This window comes from Thalia democratica, chromosome 6, assembly GCF_965202585.1.
Source record: "Thalia democratica chromosome 6, ktThaDemo2.hap1.1, whole genome shotgun sequence".
Classification (NCBI taxonomy): domain Eukaryota; kingdom Metazoa; phylum Chordata; class Thaliacea; order Salpida; family Salpidae; genus Thalia; species Thalia democratica.
The window spans coordinates 31,990,869-31,999,558 of record NC_139170.1 but is presented as its reverse complement, the minus strand read 5'-3'; the positions used below and the strand labels follow the sequence as shown (position 1 = coordinate 31,999,558).

The 8,690-nt window shown below is 24.3% G+C and overlaps 1 long non-coding RNA gene across 1 annotated transcript; it reads right to left on the bottom strand.

Annotated features, from left to right (window-relative positions):
* Positions 1-6,758: 6,758 nt before the first annotated feature.
* Positions 6,759-8,080, bottom strand: LOC145839466 (uncharacterized). Its single transcript, XR_014370067.1, has 3 exons — positions 8,008-8,080; positions 7,603-7,697; positions 6,759-6,948 (listed from the first exon to the last, which is right to left on the bottom strand). It is a non-coding gene; the product is annotated as an uncharacterized LOC145839466 (long non-coding RNA).
* Positions 8,081-8,690: the final 610 nt, after the last annotated feature.

Genomic DNA, 8,690 nt, shown 5'->3' with positions numbered 1-8,690 from the left:
ACCTTAAGTACGCACGGTTTTGTGCCATGAGACAAACTTAAATCTAACATAAGGTTTTGATCATATCACTTTAATCATCAGACCTTAAGTGCTTGGTTAAACTGAAAACGAAGATTGGCTTCTATTGAGACTTGTAAGTCATTATCAACTGACAACCCTGCAGTCGTAAATATAAAATCGGCTTATTATGTTCAACCATGAAACTATCATTTGTTAGTATGATCAGTGACGTCAGCTTTGTCCGTTTGACGATGATGGAAGTGGTATGATCAAACCATAATAAATGCTTTTAGAAACATTTTTACATTAATCAAAGTAACATTTTATTTTTTTTGTCAATAAAAACTACGATAGTACTAAATTAAATAACAGGTGTGATGAAATTTTTATTATCATTTTATTCATATACACACGCGTTTGGATTCACTATACTTAGAAACCCGTTAAAGCACTACTTTTGTATTTTAAAATTCGAAGAAGGTAACAAATAAATTAAATTAATGAAGTATCTTTAAAAATGGCACTATTCGTTTAATTATAAGTAGTTCAAAACAGTTCTAAAGATATTTTTAAAATATACAACAGAAAAAAAACAGAAAACAACACTAAAAATACTATCTTATACTTGGTTACTGAAAATATTTTTTGATCAATTCTTGTTCACAAAACTTACCTCAGCAAACACAGATACTAACATTCCTAGCATCTTCGAAATTTTATGAGCTGGTTGAAAATTATATCTTTCATTTTCGTTGAACAGCTGCAAATAAGACATAACAATTGCATGAATGTAACAAAAAGCTTCAATGTAGAGCTGATCTCGAATCATGAACTCACACAAGTTGATTATGTCGTCATAGTTGAACTTAATATCGCTTCTTCTGCTCAACTCTCCCAAGTGCTCTTTGAATTTTTCACGATCAAACTAAAATGTAACATTTTAGCTTAAACTATTGTAACATTTGTTAACATTAAACTAAAAAATTAAATATTTTCGCTATTGACTTATAATTTTTTTTTTTGTATAAATAACTGTTACCGTTTAATTAAGTTTTAAGAATGGTCAGTAAAGTATAGAAAATGTGTTAAACTTTTATTTTACCTTCACTAGAACGACAATAAAACCCCTAAACTACTTAACACAAGTGAAACTGTTTAGTTAATTAATTTTTTAAATTATATATATATAAAAACACATACATTAACTCTTCCAGCAACTTTGAATGATCTAGTGAAAGTATCAAGTTCCTCATACATGCTCTGAGCTATTGAACTATTTATCTGTTAAAAAAGAATGAGAAGTATTGCATTTTTCTGATTTTAACACTTTAAAAAATATAAGTTTTTTTTTTATTTAAATATATTTATATCATTTTATATCAAAAAAATATTTAATATAATATTAGTCATGTAAAATTACTATAAGAGCTAAAGTTTGTTATATTATTGGATATGCTTAGTTTTTTTTCAGTTTTTAATTACATATCATACAGTAATTCAAGTTTAAACTCAGAAAATATTAAAACATTATAAGTTAATATAAAAAAATTAAGAATACCTTTTAAAAAAATAAAACAAACCAGTTCAGAAGAAAAATCTTTTTCCAGAAAAATTCTTTTTAACTCGCTGATTTTTGCATCTGAAGTATTCGATTGGTACCAATTTGTCACGGACACAGACATTATTACAATCAAAACAAGCTGAAACTTTGCAAACTGCTTAGCATTATTCCGTTTTTATAGAAATAACTAAATTTTAAGGCTTATAATAATCTATATTAAATTACTAAAAATACAGAGTTTTGAATTACAACACAATGAATCTGAACTAAAAAAGATCAAAAATCTATCTCCTTTTATCTTATAAACTGAGAACTGTAGTTATTCGAATCAGCAATAAAATTAAAAATTTAGATTACTTTAAGTAAAAAACTGTAAGATATTGCTTACTATTTGTCTATAACTCAAAAAATCTAAGATAGCTTAAAGATTTTAACAGTAATACAGTTAAACTTTTTTGTGAAAAGAATTAATTAACAGTATTTTTGAATTATAAATAGAAATACTGCACTTAATCTAAGTTAACAAAACTACTTTGATAAGATTAGTTTTGATAAATAGCTGAATAATATAATAATATAAGCTGAATAACTTGTTATACAAATTATTTCAAGTAGGTTTGAGTGCATAAATCCAAAACGTTTTACACCTATATTAATCATTAATTATTAAATTGATAGATATAACAGAAGCTCAAAATACGACATAAATATGTACTGCAAAAAATTTTGACATATTAAAGTAAAACTAAAAATTCCTAGTAAAGTTATGAAAATATGTATTACTACTAAGACTTTTTAGAAGGTCAAGTTTTTTAGTATGTTTTGATGCAATTCCTGTCTTTTATTTTCTTATTTTTACTTTTACGTTTACCTTTTTTTTTTAAACTACTTTTTCTATACCATAATAAATTCAAAAAAGGTGTTTGCGAATCTGTAAAGTAAAAAAAAATGTTCAGAAATTTACGTTTTAATTTAAAAGATTTCTTAAATTTTGTAAGTAGATTGAATTAGTAATCTAAATTTTTATGAAACTAAATCAAAACAACATCTAAGAAATCAAACATAAACTACATATCATGTTATTTATTAAAACAAAAAGAATTTATTACATGTTTTTGAATTATAAAATGATTAAGAACATAATGAAACGTAAAACATTTTCAACTCATCTCACTTTGCTAGCTTATTCAATATATACTCAAAAATTGTAAAGAATGTAGTCCTACATGGCCTGAGGTAGGAACTACCTTTTTTGTGCTAAACGCTTAGCGCGTTTAGCTCTTAAGGTTTTTACTGAATTTACCTTACTCAATAAATAAGTGAATATTTACTAGGTTTAGCTTAGTAATTAATAAGTATGTTAAAGACTTAGTATATATATAATTTCTTTAATGAAGTGAGTTTATTAAAAACGTGATGTTAATGTGAAAATTAGGAAGTAGAAATAATAAAGCAGCTAATAAATCAGTTGAATAAAACTGCGAATATAAACACAATAAATAAACACAAAGTTCTACAAATAGAAATGTTCTTAAAGTGTTTAAAATCTTAAATACTAAAATAGGTCTTACTATTAAATCAGAGTCTTAAATTGTTATGTGCTTCTTGCACGATCTTATGACTGAACTAAGCAAATATAATACAATAATGCAAATAAACTTCAAGATCTTATAAAATTAAAATAATAAAAAAGTTCTTATAATGAGTTCGTGTGCCTCTCGCACGGTCTTATGGCTTAACTGAGTACATTACAATACAGTTATACAAATAAACATAAAATTCTTATAAAATGACAATCATAACAAAGTTCTTAAATTCAATCAGTGTCTTAAGTTCTTATTATAATTAGTGTGCTTTTTGCACGATCTTATGGCTAACTGAGCCAAAAACAAAAATAAATAACAACATATTCGAGCTGCGCGTAGTGCGCAAGCTAGGGCTAATGAGCATTATCACAAACATTTTTAAAGTTTTATAGTGTAATTTGATATAAAATCGTCTAACGCCCCCTGGCGGTCATTTAAAATACAACAAAGTACATACTTTGTTACAAGAAAACAATATGTCTACAGTTTGTAGTGAAAGATTTTTTTAATATTAGGTTGTAAACGTATTTTAAAATGACTTTAAACAATTTTTAAATGTTTAACTTCAATATTGTATCTTAAATTATAACAGTAATAAGCAAATTAAAATCAAGAATTCTTTTTAATGACAAACTAGTTTTTGCTTTAACAATGGTAAAGTATGTTTTCTATTTGTTGTTTAACAAATTCTAAATTTTTAGAAACATTTTTATCTAAACTATTAACTAAGTATAAATATCTAAAGTAGGCAACTGAAGTTGATTGAAAGCTAATTTTCTTTAAACTATCATAAAGATAATTTATATAAGTAATTTAAAACATTTTTAAAATTACTTATAAAAAGCAGTTTTTCTAGAAAACAAAGAAAACATAAAAAATACAATACCTTCAACTAAATATATTAAACTTTTCATCATTGTACTTACTTGTACCCAGTTAGTTAATTGTTTTTTAAATTATTGTCAGCTTATATTAAGAAACTTTTACTTCTCTCTCGTTTATAAAATTTTTGCCTTCGGCTAAATTTGTACTTTTACAAATTGTGTTTAAGTTAAAAAACTAGTTATTTAGATTTTCAATTAGTTAACTAATTGAAAAGTAAATTTATAAATTAAGTGCTAATTTAATAACATACAATTTATGCTACATAAAGTTAATGAACGCACTGTTATTAATATGCCACGTTGGTTTTGATTTAATTAAAATTTGTTTCAGCAAAAATTTTATCTTAAACCAATTTAAACAAGTTTAATGCAATCCCACTATCTCTAACCATTTTATTTTAATTACTTGAATTTCTGATAAATCATTTTAAGTTTTGTACAAATAACCATTAGTTGAAAAGTTATACTTTACTTATTCATGGTAAATATCATCTAAGTCATTTTTTATTTGAATATAACACGCACAAAATTAAAGTAAACATAGTCCAACATTTACTAGAAGTAAAATATAATTCCTATTGTAATTAAAAGTTTGAAAAATAAGTAAAACAAATAAAAATATTATCACTAACAATAATAATTATCAAAAAAGTTTTATAATAATCAATCTTGATTGAATTTTTAGAAATATCAACGCATTATGCTAGCATTCTTCTTGAAAAACTTAACTACAACGTTTATTTTAGCTGTTTACTTGAACTTGGGTACAATTTCAGCGAGTTAGCAGTACCATTACTGTTTTTATTACATGTATTGCTAATAAGTATAACGTTTATTTTTAATGTTGACTTACTGAAAAGTATTTCGACTACCATTTTATACTAAAGATAAAGCATTTATGTGACTGATGAGTCTGTTGTGTAAAACTTTTTATAATAGACATTTATGAGTTTCAGCAAACTAATATCTGCATTTAAGGATTGGTTTACAAGAAATCAGTATAAAACGTATAAAAAATCAAATTATTCTGACATCAAAAATAGTTTGAAGCTTAGGGATATAGAACTAATATTGAAACATCTTATAGGCCTGTTAGAAAAATTAAAACTTATGCTTACGAATGTTTAAAACTATTTGCATATTAACAGTGATTGAGTTCGTTTTCTTCAATTTTCAATTAAGTAATTAAGATTAAACAATTCAATTTAATGCCATACTAACAGTTATTTTTTATTAAATTCTACCTGAATTTTGTAAATTGCACTAAACAATCGTTTTTTTTTTAAGTTTAGCTTTTTATAGCTAGTAACTTTTTTTTTAACACATAGTTTTATAGAAATTTATCACATTGAACAAATAAGTACTTGGTTTCTTCGTACTTTTAAAAATCTTTTCTTTGTAAATGTTTGAAAAAACAATTGCAACTTTTTTTCTAGTCAGTGGGCCAGATACACTACAAAAATAATTGTGGTCAGAACTAGTTTAAAATTTCTTTGCATCCCGCGTAATTTAGAAAATTTAAAGTATAAAAACTAAAAATAAACTCCTAAGAGATAAATTGCTCATATCATTATGAAATTGTAACTTTACAAACACTAAAAAGTATTTAAATATAAGTTTTGAAAAAAATAATTTGTATAAAATTTAGTTTTATTCGTTTGGCATATGTAACTGTATCTAAAATAGTAGCAAACGAAAATTTACGCTTAGACGGCCTGCGGGCCTTACGTTGTCAACCACTACTTCAAAACATCAGTTACTACCATTTATAGCAGAAAAAGCTATTAAATTTAAAGCTTATAAACGATTTGTTTTATTTAATATAATTTATAACACAAAATAAATACTTTAACTTAAAATTGTTCTAAACACTATTGAAGGTAATAAAACAGTTATTAAATGTTTGCTAGAATTTATTCTTTAAGGTTTTTATTATTAAAAGTAAAACTTACTATTCATTTTCAAAGAATACTAAAATTATTGTTACTAAAACTATAACATTTTGATCAAAAAGCTACATTGAATAACTTTTAACATAGATTTCTGTTATCTATTTATCTTAAAACTTGAATTATTACTAACTAAGCATATAAACGAAAACCAAGTAAATTAACAGTTTAGGTTTATTACAATACTTATTATTATACTGAAAAGCCTACCTTACATTTCTTTGTACACAATTTATTGATGTGTCTGTTGTAGTATTTACGTTTAATTAGTAAGACATAACCCATGCATGTTTTACTAAAAAATATCATTATTTGAACATGAAATCCCTTGAAAAAAGAAGTGTTAGGGATTTCATGTTCAAATACTACTAATAATTTTAGTAAAATGTACATTGGTCATGTCTTACATAAAAACAGTTTGGATTAAAAAAAAGCGTGGAACATTCAAAATAGTCATAATTAATTGTACTAAAACTAGTTATTTTTCTGCTACAGTGACCGTTAGAAAATTGAAGGTTTTGTAAATTTACAATCGGGTATTTTTGTATATGTAATAAAAATATTAGAGGTTAAAAAAGATCTTAGTTAGCTTTAAACATAAGGAAAATAAATGGATCTAAAGTTATGAAACTTTTAAAAATTGCAAAAAATGCAAATCGAGCTAAGTTAACGCTCGTTGTTTATCATATGTAGTTAGTTCTAGATTTGTTTTCCTACCGACTTTAAAGTTTTCAATGTTGTTATCTCAGATAAAAAATGTTGAACAATACTATTCAATTATTGTTTATTCATCACGAAGTAAAACAACTGATAAAGTTTTTACAGTAATTAGATATTTTCAAAAAAAGAAAATTTAAAAAATTATTTAAAAAAATAAGTATATTTAAACACAAAGTTTGCATCCGTTAAAAATTAATATGAAAAATCAGTAATCATCTTCAGTTCTACTCAATTCCTAGTTTCAATATCTGAAACACAAAAATATTGTTTAAAGTAAATGTATTACAATTAAAATTTAAACTGTATTTGTAGCTTCCTAATAATAAATATTAAAGTATTTATGTTTGTTTGGTTAAAAAAAATGTAAGTAAAAATATTAGTTTAAATCGTTACACAGTTTGTAAAAAGTAGAAAACTCTGTACAAAATAATTAAAACTTCAAATTTTTTTGCTTATAATCATATAAAACTTAAAGTCAATTTTTCTAAAGATTTTATAAGTTTTTTTTCAATATTACTGTTGTATACTAATAATAAGATTTAAAAAAGTTATAGTTATAACCTTGACGTTACCTCCGTTTGTAATTATAAAAAATACTTGTACTATTAAACTACTTTTTAGTTAGCTATACACAAAATTTTAAAAATAATGCATAATATTCTAAATAATAAAAAATTTAGAGCTCAAATTCGGTTTTAAGATTTTTCTAACAGAAAAACAACTGTTGATATAATTTTATCGTTGATTAAAATTGAATATTTTGAAAGTTAATATAAATTTGCAAACAAACTTTTAAAAATATAGGTACATAGAACTTTTAATTAAGTCCCTTTTTTCACTTACAGTTTTTGCATGATAAATAAATTATTTACTTATTTATTATAAAAGTAATTAATACTTACCACTTTTTAACAGCAAGATTTGGTACAGCTACAAGGATTTTTACATTTGCAACTGGTACAATCGTTGCAAGCATTGCATTTGCAAGAGTTTGTTGCTAAAATATTATTAGAGTACTTTATAGATATTTGTTTTATTGTTCACAAATAAAAAGTAAAAAAAAAATTACAACACCAAAATAAAATACTTATAGTTTCTTGCTTTAGATGAAGTGATCGAATAACTTGGTAAATATTTTTATTTTAACTTTATTTAAACTGGAATAAAGTTCTACTATTTCTCTTTTTAACGCATAATAGTTAAAGTTATTTTAACTTTTTGAATTTCAGTACATTTTTTGAAATTTTAGCTTTTAGTTAAAAATCTTTTGTTTAAATAAAAATTAACAATTTTCAATTTAAACTCACATTGGCAGTTGCAAGGGTTCATTTTGTTGAATTCGTTTATTTTTTACCAACTTGTTTCGATAGCTTTAGTTTTTATTTTTATTGTTACCAGCAGCCATCGAGTCTTTTTATATAAACGTTATATTTGCACACGATACTAGATTTATGCGCACGGTACGTTAGTTTTGCACACGGCACTTGAAATTTGCAATCAACACTTGAATTTACTCGCGCAAAGAATAATATTAGTAAAATTCTCTTTTAGGGTATAAATTCTCATTAGTGTTAATATATATTATGTAATGATCTAAACCGTCTAAATCAGCGGTTCTAAAACTGGGGTAAATTTACCCCTGGGGAAAACTTCCATCGTTTTAAGGGGTAAAATTCTATATAACAAGTTGTGTAAATCATTGTTTATTAATTGTCATTTTAATTTTTAAGCTAGTATTTAAGTGTAACTTTTTCAATGTTAAATAAACTCTTTGAGTTTTACGTTCACTTATGTTTAATAAGCAAAATTTTCGAAAAATCTAGTTGTTCTTCTCAAAATTAAACACGGTGCTGAATACTGGGGGTAAATTTGGTAATAACCTTCCAAAAATGCGTAAAACATGAAAAAAAGGTTAAGAACCGATGGTATAAATTGATATTTTAGGTTTTTATAGACTAGAGTTTTTTAAAGAAACAGGCTTCTGAGTAGT